The following is a 13,128-nucleotide window of genomic DNA, read 5'->3' as shown; positions in this document are numbered from 1 at the left end:
GGTCTTCCTTTTGAATATCACCATGGGTGGAAGTTTCTGGCCATTAGCATGGCAAGCTAGAACCACAGTGAAGGATGACTTCTCATTCCCTGTGGTGCGAATATTCACCGTACGTGCTCCCGTTGTATCCACAGTGCGGTTCACAGGAATATCAGTTGCTGTGAAATAGTAATCCGTGTGCGGATGGAGAGATTGCGTCTTTTCATGAACCGGATACCTGTCGCTTAGTAGGAGCCATTTTGTGGTCTTTACAGATGTAAACACACAAAGGAAATGAAACGGTAATATCCGCGCGCTTTTTCTTCTTCTACGTGGGCGGGTGGTTGCTTACAGTAGAAGAAGAAGCGCTTCCTGTTCTATGGGGGCGGGTGCTTACCTTGGCGGTTGCTTGCGTAGAAGAAGAAGCGCTTCCTGTTCTACCGGGAAAAAAGATGGCGGTTGTTTACCGAAGTTGCGAGACCGAAACTTTATGAAAATGAATCTTAATATTTATCCATATATAAAGCGCACCGGGTTATAAGGCGCACTGTCAGCTTTTGAGAAAATTTGTGGTTTTTAGGTGCGCCTTATAGTGCGGAAAATACGGTATGTCCTTAATATTTTTGCAGTGCTATTTCTTTTGAAAAGTTAAAATGATTACATTAGAGATGTGATGTGCCACTTTTCAAGTGTCTGATGGCTTAAATTAATTTTCATTAATTTTTCATATTTTGAATTCTTTTGAAAGGCTTACAAAAAAACTACATTTGAATTGTAATTCCATGCTATTGACAGGACCATTAATTTTAATGAAGTTAGCTTACCATGTTTACAGTATGATAATTGTGATAGAAATGTGAATTTTAGGCACAGAATATTTTTTACACTTGAACAAGGCAGTAGATTATACAAGCTTGGACAGAAAGTTAATAATGACACCAATTTTTTTTTAAATGGAATTGTTTAGTACTGTTTTACCATTTGTTTACTGTAAAAAGTGTTTATACTGTTTATACTTTCAATTAACAAATTGAAGTCTTGTGAAAGGTTGACAGGATAACTGGCATTAACTGTCAAAATAATTTCAAACTATTGAAGTTAGCTTACAGAATAAACATGTCAATCAACCCATATGATTTTTGCTGTAATATTTTTGTTTTGAAAAGTCACTGTGACTGATAGAAAAGTGATGGTTTTAGCAACATTTTAACCTGTCTGAATGCTAATAATCATTTTGCGTCGGGGGGCGCCCCTGAACCCCCCACCAGGACTTTGTCCTGGACCTACCGGGGCCTGTGGCCTCTGGACCCTGGCTACTAGGTTTTTCTGATTTCAAAAGTTGGCAGGTATGCAAATATTTTTCAACCTATATTCAATTGAATAGACTGCAAAGACAAGATATTTCATGTTCACACTGGAAAACTTTGGTATTTTTTAGCAAATATTCTCTCGTTTGGAATTTGATGCCTGCAACATGTTTCAAAAAAGCTGGCACAAGTGGCAAAAAAGACTGAGAAAGTTGAGGAATGCTCATCGAACACTTATTTGGAACATCCCAAAAGTGAACAGGCTAATTGGGAACAGGTGGGTGCCATGATTGGGTATAAAAGCAGCTTCCATGAAATGCTCAGTCATTCACAAACGAGGATGGGGCGAGGGTCACCACTTTGTCAACAAATGCCTGAGCAAATTGTCCAACAGTTTAAGAACAACATTTCTCAACGAGCTATTGCAAGGAATTTAGGGATTTTACCATCTACGGTCCGTAATATCATCAAAACGTTCAGAGAATCTGGAGAAATCACTGCACGTAAGTGGCAATGCCTGTGACCTTCGATCCCTCAGGCGGTACTGCATCAAAAAGTGACGCCAGCGTGTAAAGGATATCACCAGGAACACTTCAGAAAACCACTGTCGGTAGTGCACAAATATAAGGCTATACGGTATATATCAATTCATACTGTAACAACCTGCTGTTGGTAATGTTTTATGTTTGTGTGGTTTTGATTTGATGTTCCCATGTTTGCAAACACACCATTTGTACCTGAAAGCGGATTGGCGAGAGGATGAGAAAGTAGTGTTGTGTGTCCAGTGAAGCACAGACGAAAGTGTTTACATGTGATGTAAAATTTGTTGGAATTCAGTTTCGGATTCAGTTCATTTCGAGCATGCATACGTTATAATGTAATGCATCACATATTTCCGGTTGTTTCATTACAGCACGTCCGAAAAGCAGTATGGAGCTTATTTATTCCTACCCCTTTACATATCATAGCAATTTTGTCCCATTCCCTTGTTCTCTGTTTGTAATAGAACAGTGAATAAATACATAATAAATGAAAAAAATACCATAGTAAACAAATATTAAGTACATAATAAGTATCTCAAAAAACAAGTTGGAGGATGTTCATCATAATTGTTCTTCTCTCTGCTTTGTGAACTCTTGTAGTTTGAACAGTCTCTTAAACTGAATCATATTGGTGCTTTGTTGGATTTATTTGAATAATCCATTCCATCATTTAATTCCACATACGGATATGCTAAAGATTTTAAGTGTTGTACGCGCATACAAATGCTTTAAATTAGATTGTTCTCTAAGGTTATACAGTACTTCTCTTCTTTAAAGTGTATATATATAGTTAAGTTATAGTTTACTTTGTACATCATTTTAGCTGTTTGCAAATGCACCAAATCGTTGAATTTCTATATTTGTGATATAATAAATAAAGGGTTTGTATGTTCTCTTTATCCAATATTATATATTATTCTAATTAATTTTTTTTGTAACACCGTTAGTGAATGAAGCACACATTTGTAGTTATTTCCCCATATTTCTGTACAATAACTCAGATTTGTAACACTAGTGAGCTGTGAAGAATATGAAGTGATTATTGGTCCAGAACATATTTTGTTTAATTCATTATTGACGTGATTCTTGCTACTTTATGTTGTATATTTTTTACATGAGGTTTCCATTTCATTTTATCATCTATTATTACACCCAAAAATGTAGGTTAGTGTTGATGGCTTCTGACTTTTGTAGAGTTTGTAAGTACTCAATGATTTTTTGGCTTGTACTTTCTTTTGAGTAGTTCATGTGTTGGAGTCTTTGAGGAGTGTAAGCAACTGGTTTTGGTAATTAGTTGTGTTGAGAATTACTGTGCATATCCCCTTATCAGCTGGCAGGATCGAGATGTTTTTATCCTTGCCCAGTGATGTTACAGCCTTCCTCTCCTCCAAGGAGAGGTTTGGGGCTGGAGTCTTGGCATTAGAAAGAGCTGCTGTCACTTTCAGCTGTATTTGTTCCCCTTTCGGTTTCTGTTCTGTTTGTTTTTGTTAGTTTTTTTCTGATCCCGTCGCTGTGATCAAATCAAGTGTAGGAACCTGATGCAGAGTCATGGCAAAGTTCAACCCTTTCGCCAATACATCTTTTTCTGGTTGGGTAAGATTTCTGCTGGACAAATTCTTTACCCATCTATTGTGTGATTAATCATCAGTTGAGTTCCCAGTTTTTTGCCTCCAAATGAGTGCTTACGGCGTAGAGGTGTTATTTGTAAGTTGTGATTTTTGAAACGTTCCCATTTGTCTTGCTTTGGTTCTGTTATGTTGTCAAAATTGGGCTTTGATTGTGAAATTCGTCACCTTTTCACAGACCTCTTGAGACAACATATTTTGCAATTTGAGGAGTTATTCATCGGATTTTACTCTGAGGCTTTCAATTGTAAATTTGATTTGTCTTACGCTCTCATTCAAGAGTTGTTTTTGCGCTTTCAACAGGATTGTGTCTGTCTTGTGGCCTTTCATGGTCGAACGAAGGCGTAGGCCTGTGGGTATGAGGCCACTTTGTCTACATGTTAGGTTAAACTGGAGATCCTGCACCATTTTTAGGGTATCCAACACAAAATGTTTAGAAACATGTCTATGAACGTTCTCATTCATCCAGGTCATTGTAATCTCAGGGCATTCAATCGATCGCAACTGGACTGTTTGGTTCGTCTTAGAAGACGTTTGGCCTCTCATCCGAGTAGGCCTCATCAGTTCGTGCTTATAGACTTAGATCGGTCAGATGTAGTCTAGTGGCTGGTGCCAAAACCTCAAATGGCACCAAACAGTCCAGTTGCGATTGATTGAATGCCCTGAGATTAAATAACAGTAGTTTTGTTTTGTATGTAATATTTTACAAGACATTGTTATAGGCAGGCCCGGCCCTAACCAATCTGGCACCCTAGGCAAGATTTTAGGTGGCGCCCCCCCACATCGGCAGTGAAGTGTATATACTCACAAGAACCCGAATAGCTTTGTCTTTGACCTTTTTTTTTTACTTACAACTATACCTAATATATAAAGGGGTGGAAAAGTGACGATTACCTGCAGGGCAAACATTAGCTAACCAGAAGGCAATAACAATGTAAACAAAAAACACCTGCTTAAAAGATCTAATACAAACATTTATATGCACGTATAACACTTAGAACTTTTAGCATATCAGTATGTGGAATTAAATTATGGAATGGATTAAGTAAATAAGTTAAAAATTGTACTGATATGATCCAGTTTAAGAGGTTGTTCAAAATAATAGTGCTTACAGAGTACAAAGAAGAAGAATTATGAGAAATACTTTCAACCTTATTGAAAAGAAGATATTCTTCATCTCAGTATGTTAATAATGACTGAATTAATTAATTAATTACATATTACAAAACTGTTGTATACTAATTCATAGATGTTATTTTATTATATAAAAAGGTCAGTAAATGATTCTATATATTTGTAAATGCTTTGAAGTGGGAAAGGGGTAGGATTAAATAAGCTTTGCTTCTTCCTACTCCTTTTCGGGCATGATGTAAAATGAAATGATATGAAATTGTGTGATGTATTATACTGTAAGTGTGTTCATGTTCGAAATAAACTTAAGAAAGAAAGAAATGTCCCTGAGGAATGTAAGGTGGGAGTACTGTAATTACCTAACGTTACATTATTATTTTCCATAACAATTTAGCCCCCTCCACAATATTAACCCAACGTTAAAACAGAACTAGCTATTTATTGATTAGCAATTGCCGAATCATGTAACATTAGCTTAATGCTAAAAAGCCAGGTTACTATCACATTCTGTAACAGACAAATAATTTCATGTAGGCTAACGTTACCTACCTGCTACCTCTGTCTTTTCTCGTTTCTCCTCCTCTTCTTTTCTCTTTTTTCTTCCCTGGGCACCTGACAGTTTTGGGAGGGGGCGCACCGTGCGGGGGGAGCAGGGGGTATGGGGGGGGCGTAATGTTGTAACAAATAATATTTCTATTAAATAGGCTTTACTTTGCATTTTAATTAACGTGGGATTATTTTTTGTATTTAGAAATAATAGTACCGTACCAACTTATTTATTTTTTTTTTTTCTCCAACATTTGTGGCACTGGCGTGGCGCCCCCTGATGGACGGCGCCCTTAGCATTTGCCTATACGGCCTATGCCACGGGCCGGCCCTGGTTATAGGGCTGGGCGATGTACGGAGTTTGGAAAATATATAGATATATTTTTAAACAAAATATCTTAATATCGATATAATTTATTTCACGTTTAAATGACCAAACGCAGCTTGTTTGTTGTTCCTTGATTCCCCCCCGCTTCCCACTCCCTCTCAACTCTCCATGGGCTATTAAACCCCTTCCTCCTTCCACCTTCCAAGACGTGCTTGCCCTCTCCCACCCATTGCACTGACCCACAACAACAACACACAAGCAAATATGGAGTCTGACTGTGCCACCATCGACAACCACTGTGCCAGTAAACAACTAGTAAGTAAAATGCAAACTTCTGCATACCTGCCAACAACTATGGTTTTCCCGTAATGAGTACGGTTTTTGATAATCCATTCCGGTTTACGGCTGCTGTGAAAAAAACTATGTTTTTCCATTAAAAATAATTCGCTGAAAAATCGAAGCTACGTAGCTTAACTACATTTTCCAGTGGCTTTAAACAAGTAGCAATTTCCGTAGCTTAGCTATTTTTAGACCCATGTAGCGGTTAGCTAAGCTACATGCTACAAAAGACGAGATATGGAGAAGAGAAAGAGAGAAGTGGACTAGTGTAACTCCACGGGCAGGGGACAAAATATACAGGAAACATCAATGATGGTTGGTTGGTTTACGTATAAGAACATCCATGATTGGTTGGTTGGTTTACGATGATGAGTCACGCACGATTGGTTAAGATTAGGGCAAAAGATTACGGACGGGCCAATCAGCGGCAAGATGGGGCGAGTCATCGAACCAGGAAGGGAAATCTTGGGAGACACAATAGAGGTTTAAATATTAACTATAAAGAAAAATAGGGACTTTTTATTTCCCTTGCGTAACGAATTGCAACTTGGTTTTATATTGCCGATTTATTCTTTTGGCTGCGCTCTCAGAATGAGTTTGGACTAGAGATGCGCGGTTTGCGGACACAACCGCGGAGTCGCGGGTTGGGCGGGTAAAAATAGATTTTAAATAGATGCGGGCGGTTGGCGGTTGAACCAATTCGGAAATATATATACATAGTTAAATGTTGTTACCCACATACGAATAACGAGCAGCACTCTTTGAAACAGTCAATTATTCATCAGGCACTGCAGCACAACACAACACAACAGAAGAAGAAGAAAAAAAGAAAAAGATGGCAACGCGTCCCAGCAACAAGTGGCGCAAGTGAGCGCTCCTTCAGCGCAGCAGAGCGCATTTTAGAGGCCAGGCGCTCTCGCCTGAATCATGGCACTGTAGATGCCATTTTATTCCTGCATATGCTAACAAAAAAAAAGTAAGTAGACATACGGTTGGATATGTTAAACGAATTAGTCTACGTTACCTAGGCTATACCAAATAAGCCCATGTCTAACCTATATTGAGTTCGGTCAGCTGAATAATTTTGATGGTTACGTGTTGTTTGGGCGCACTACAATGCAAAGGAATTAAGGCAATTGCGTTGTTTATTGTAGGTTTTTTCTATTCGAGATATACTACTGTGTGTTAATTATTTGGCCTCGCTTTCAAGTGAACCGCATCTCCGATTGGCGACAATGTAAGGCTATTTAGCCTGCTTTGTTTGTCGCGACCGTCTATTTTCATTATGATTCAAGTTTGATGATAAAGTGCAGTCTGATGGGTTTGATTCCCCCCTTCAGCTATTTGCCTTGGCCAATAAGTTGCAGGTAATTTATTATTGTTATTTATTGAATTTATTTTTGTTTAAATAGGGATGACATATATATGTTATTGTATAATTTAAGTTTGTGCGCGTGATTGACAGCCTAAGGCTTATGAGGCACATTATTTATTTATTTTTTTATTTCAACTTAAAAACGTATGAGCCTATGCCTATGCCTACAACATAGGCTATGTGTTTATCTTTATTTTCCTGCCTGTCGTTGACAATGGAGATTGTCTGATATTTTGTCATGGCTGCAGATCAATCAATAAAGGTTCATCTTTGTCGCGAAATTGTTCACTGCTTCACTGTGCACCCCGCCCCCGTCCCTATTTGAGCATTATGACGTTAACAAGTTAATATTCATTGAAATAAATTCAGAATTTTTTTTTAACCTAACGAAAATATAGGCCGGGTCTTTCTAAAACATTTTTTTAACTTCTTAAAAGCATTGTTCTGCTTGCTGCAACTGCGCACACAAAGTGTGAGGAACGCACTCCTGATCTGAGGGCATTGGCAACAATAGTCAACACTTTCTTAATGGAAATGACAATAATATTATAATAATGATAAATAATATTATCACACATTAATATCTCTTAGCCACTAATGCGTGGCCAAGAGATATTAATGCGTGGCACGCATTGAATGTCTCTGCTGCATTGGATCAGTCTCCTTTCTTTAACAGGCAAAAGCTTTATAACCTCACTAATGCCTTGCATCGTCTATATTAGATATATAACAACGGGCGGGTGGCGGGCGGGTGTGGTTTTGATAAAATGTTGGTTCGGGTGGATGGCGGGTGGATGACGACTTTTGTGATGCGGTTGCGGATGAAATAATTGCCTATCCGCGCATCTCTAGTTTGGACAGTATTAATGATTTATGGTAACGCATCGTAGTCACGAAACGTAACAAGAAACATAACACAAGGATGGTAACGGTAATTTCTCTTGCGCCTAAAATGGGACACATCTGCTAGACGAAGCTCATTAGTCTTTACAGGGGAGTGTTTATTCAAGCCCAACCCAATCCCTTATTGTCACACACACACACACACACACACACACACACACACACACACACACACACACACACACACACACACACACACACACACACACACACACACACACACGACCGATGCCTGCTAACACTAGAGGCAGCAACACTGTACTCTCATTGTTCTCATGGAGAATCCATGCATCGATAACCATCGCCTTGATTTTGGATCTGTCATGTTTGAGAGGATTATTGGAAGCGGATGGCTCATTTACAGAAGGGAAGAAATGTCAAGATTTTACAGTTTCATCTCCAGAACACTACTTCTTCTGTAGTAATGAACACAACACTATAACAGGGCATAGTTCTGTATAACAGTTGACCACGATCAGAGGTGGGTAGAGTAGCCAGAAATTGTACTCAAGTAAGAGTACTGTTACTTTAGAGATTTATTACTCAAGTAAAAGTAAGGAGTAGTCACCCAAATATTTACTTGAGTAAAAGTAAAAAGTATGTTGTGAAAAAACTACTCAAGTACTGAGTAACTGATGAGTAACATACACACTCATATATTTATTTAGCTGTTTTTGTTTACATGTTAAAGGTGTTTTAATGAATATACATGCATGTTTAACACATAGATTCCTTTCTTTCATGAAGACAAGAATAAAAGTTGGTGTATTACCTGATTCTGATGACTTGCGTTGATTGTAATCAGACAGTAGTGATGATAACGTCCACGTTTTCAAATGGAGAAGAAAAGTTCCACCTTTCTGTCTAATACCACTTGAAAGTGGTTGGTTTTTGGCATTTTATTTGTCCAGCTTCCATATTCGTTTTTATACACTTTACAAGAAATATATTGGCGTCAAACTCCGTAGCTTGCTAGCTTGTTTTCGCTGGCTTTCGGAGACTTGTTTTGAAAGCGCAGGCGCGATGGAGCGGCACTTTTATTGTGAAGACAGGAACGTCCTCATGTGCGGTCAGTCTTTAGGCTTTTGACGGGATGTACGGTTGAAATAAAAAAGTATCTTTTTTCCTTCACACTTTTGATTGATTGATTGGAACTTTTATTAGTAGATTGCACAGTACAGTACACATTCCGTACAATTGACCACTAAATGGTAACACCCCAATAAGTTTTTCCACTTGTTTAAGTCAGGTCATGTGACCACCTGGCTCTGTTTGATTGGTCCAACGTCACCAGTGACTGCATCTGATTGGTGGAACGAAGTGAAACGTCACCAGTAAGGCAGGCACTTTGAAGGTCTGTCTGACAAACCAAAACAAACAAAGCGTGCATTAACAGATCGATAAAAATTAGTAGCGAGTAGCGAGCTGAATGTAGATAAAAGTAGCGGAGTAAAAGTAGCGTTCCTTCTCTATAAATATACTTAAGTAAAAGTAAAAGTATGTTGCATTAAAACTACTCTTAGAAGTACAATTTATCCCAAAAGTTACTCAAGTAGATGTAACGGAGTAAATGTAGCGCGTTACTACCCACCTCTGACCACGATACATTGTTAAAGCTATTTGATTGAACTCACAAGTGACTGCCTGTACAGAAGGAATTGGCAAATATTCCAGTGAAAACTGGTTATGTACATAAAATTCCACGAAGCAAACATACATTATTGATGTGCTTCTATGAAATCAAACACTTATGTGTAAATCCATTTTTATTTGGGCTGTCAAAAAGTGGTAACGGTGGTAAAGATGCAGCAGCATATTCTGTATTTTTCGGACTATAAGTGGCAGTTTTTTTCATAGTTTGGCCGGGGGTGCGACTTATACTCAGGAGCGACTTATGTGTGAAATGATTAACACATTACCGTAAAATATCAAATAATATTATTTAGCTCATTCACGTAAGAGACTAGACGTATAAGATTTCATGGGATTTAGCGATTAGGAGTAATAATAATAATAATAACTGGGATTTATATAGCGCTTTTCTAAGTACCCAAAGTCGCTTTACATGTAGAACCCATCAATCATTCACACCTGGTGGTGGTAAGCTACTTTCATAGCCACAGCTGCCCTGGGGTAGACTGACGGAAGCGTGGCTGCAATTTGCGCCAACGGCCCCTCCGACCACCACCTATCATTCATCATTCAGTTCACCAGTGTGAGTGGCACCGGGGGCAAAGGGTGAAGTGTCCCGCCCAAGGACACAACGGTAGCGAATTTTTGGATGGTAAGAGGCGGGGAGCGAACCTGCAACCCTCAGGTTTCTGGCACGGTTGCTCTACCCACTACGCCATGCCGCCCCAAGTGACAGATTGTTTGGTAAACGTATTTGAATGACTCTTACCATAATATGTTACGTTAACATACCAGGCACCTTCTCAGTTGGTTATTTATGCCTCATATGACGTACACTTATTCAGCCTGTTGTTCACTATTCTTTATTTATTTTAAATTGCCTTTCAAATGTCTATTTTTGGTGTTGCGTTTTATCAAATACATTTCCCCAAAAAATGCGACTTATACTCCAGTGCGACTTATACTCCGAAAAATGCGGTAGACAAGTGCCCAATAATATATAATTATTGTAATTACCCATTAATTCCCATATAATCCCATTAATTCCCATGGACGGTGTCCAAATTTGAATAATCAAAAAATGGTCAATATTTCCAAACTTCCCTGAGCTTAACTTCCCGTGGTAAATTTCCGGAAAGTTTCTGCCCCTTTGCAGCCCTACAAGTCACACTTCCTCTTTTTAGATGATAACGAAAACATAGCAGACAGGCGAGTTGGCGCAAGATGAGCCAGCTCGACCTATAGAAGTTTTTTTTTATTACAAAAAGAACAATAATGCAAGAGTAAAAAAAATGTGATGTACAAGAAGGAGTTTCAATTTAAATGAAGCTGTAATGTAAGCATTGCCAAGGTTTAGTATTATATTGCGCTCCACGAGCTTGAGAACCACACAAATCAGGAACTTGATGGTTGAATTGACTCACACTTGAAGAACAAGAGTTATAAGACGCTATTAAACACTTGTGAGGGAAGGAAACTACTTTCTTTTGTTGACAGGTTCAATTAGAGCTGTGCCATGTGGACAAAAAGTATATATCGATCCATCCATCCATCCGTTTTCTCCTGACGGGGAATTTTATATCCCGTGGTTATCAGGTATTGTTAGTATCTTGTCGCATGTTAACACTAAGTCTGTACTGTTCTTCAAGACTTGAAGTGATAGAAAAGACTAAACTTTTGATTGATTGATTGAGACTTGTATTAGTAGATTGCACAGTACAGTACATATTCCGTACAATTGACCACTAAATGGTAACACCCCAATTAGGGATGTCCCGATCCAGGTTTTTGCACTTCCGATCCGATACCGATATTGTTTTTGCATTTCCGATCCGATACCGATACTGACCGATACCGATACTGACCGATACTGGCCTATCCGAGCATGTATTAAAGTTTAAAGTTATTTAGCCTACTTAGTTGTCAGAATCATGTTGAAAAGGGTTTTAGTACTCTTGATAACAACTAGCCAGCTGAATTAGGGGAGTTTGAATAATACACAATGGTTGGTAACAAGAAACTGACCTGTTTATTCAAGGATAAACACAAAATAGACAAAATTATACATGACAAACAGAAATGACATCATTGAACTAGGGCTGGGCAATATGGCCTTTTTTTAATATTGCGATATTTTAAGGCCATATTGCGATACACAATATATATCTCGATATTTTGCCTTAGCCTTGAATGAACACTTGATGCATATAATCACAGCAGTATGATGATTCTATGTGTTTTGATTGATTGATTGAGACTTTTATTAGTAGGTTGCACAGTGAAGTACATATTCCGTACAATTGACCACTAAATAGTAACACCCGAATAAGTTTTTCAACTTGTTTAAGACGGGGTCCACTTAAATTGATTCATGATACAGATATATACTATCAGATATATACTATCATCATAATACAGTCATCACACAAGATAATCACATTGAATTATTTACATTATTTATAATCCAGGGTGTGGAGGGGGGCGCCGGATGTAAGTGTCAAAAAGACAGCCAAAAGAGTTTGATATGAGAATAAATCTAAAGTTAAAATATAGGGTAGAAATGCACCCATTTGCAGGAAATGTAGTCTTGATTTTCAAAATGTTCTTTCAAGGCTTGCATGTCTACATTAAAACATTATTCTTCATACTGCATTGATATATGCTACTTTTAAACTTTCATGCAGAGAAGGAAATCACAACTAAAAAAATCACTAATTTTTTCATACGGTGTTGATGTGGAAATTTTTGCCATTTTGATGGTGTGGAGTCTGGACGTGTGGCACCGAATGGAGATAAGCGTCTCGACAGACGTCACAATATTTGAACAATAATGACGAAAACTGTTGTCTCTGTCGTGTCCGTGTGTCAAATTGTTATGCGCTTATTTTTCTATTTGATTTTGTGCGTGGCATAGATTTGCCGTGCGCAGAGGATGCTTGAGCAGGCGCGCACCTTAGCAGCTGCGCTAGCATCACAGCTAACGTTTGCCATGCCGCTACCTCGCTCTCTGCTGGGAGAGGACGTATACGTATGTGACGTATGACGTGACAGTATGTGACGTGTGTAAGAAGGTGTGCTGCTGTCTGTGAGAGGGAGACACAGGAAAGAGTGAGAAGAGCCTGTCGTGTAATGCCAGCAGCTAAAAGCAACTGCGTGAGAATTGTGGATGTGTTGAAGGTGTGCTGGAAAATGCGGAACGGAAATTACGGAGCAGCAGAAAAGTGGAATGTATTATTTAAATAGGAGCGTTGGAAAACACGGACCGGAGTTTTTTTTTAAACTGGATCTGGATCGGCATTTTCCCATGCCTTGCCGATACGGTAATGGTAATATCGGCAGCCGATCCGATACAAATGTCGGATCGGGACATCCCTAACCCCAATAAGTTTTTCAACTTGTTTAAGTCGGGGTCCACGTTAAT

At 38.6% G+C, this 13,128-nt stretch overlaps 1 protein-coding gene across 2 annotated transcripts in view; it reads left to right on the top strand.

Moving 5' to 3' along the window:
• LOC133578368 (aryl hydrocarbon receptor-like) overlaps positions 1 to 13,128 on the top strand; it is a 106,133-nt gene that overhangs the window by 12,345 nt on the left and 80,660 nt on the right. Inside the window, exon 1 of one of the 2 annotated variants that reach the window (XM_061932743.1) lies at positions 2,998 to 3,421. The exons of the other annotated variant lie outside the window; for it this stretch is intronic. The gene's annotated coding sequence lies outside the window, so the exon portion shown is untranslated. Of the gene's footprint in view, positions 1 to 2,997; positions 3,422 to 13,128 lie in introns of those variants that run through there. 2 annotated transcript variants of the gene reach the window in all.

Source organism: Nerophis lumbriciformis, linkage group LG38 (genome assembly GCF_033978685.3).
Source record: "Nerophis lumbriciformis linkage group LG38, RoL_Nlum_v2.1, whole genome shotgun sequence".
Taxonomy (NCBI): Eukaryota; Metazoa; Chordata; class Actinopteri; order Syngnathiformes; family Syngnathidae; genus Nerophis; species Nerophis lumbriciformis.
Note: the sequence above shows the minus strand (reverse complement) of the source record. Positions and strands in the feature narration are given on the sequence as shown.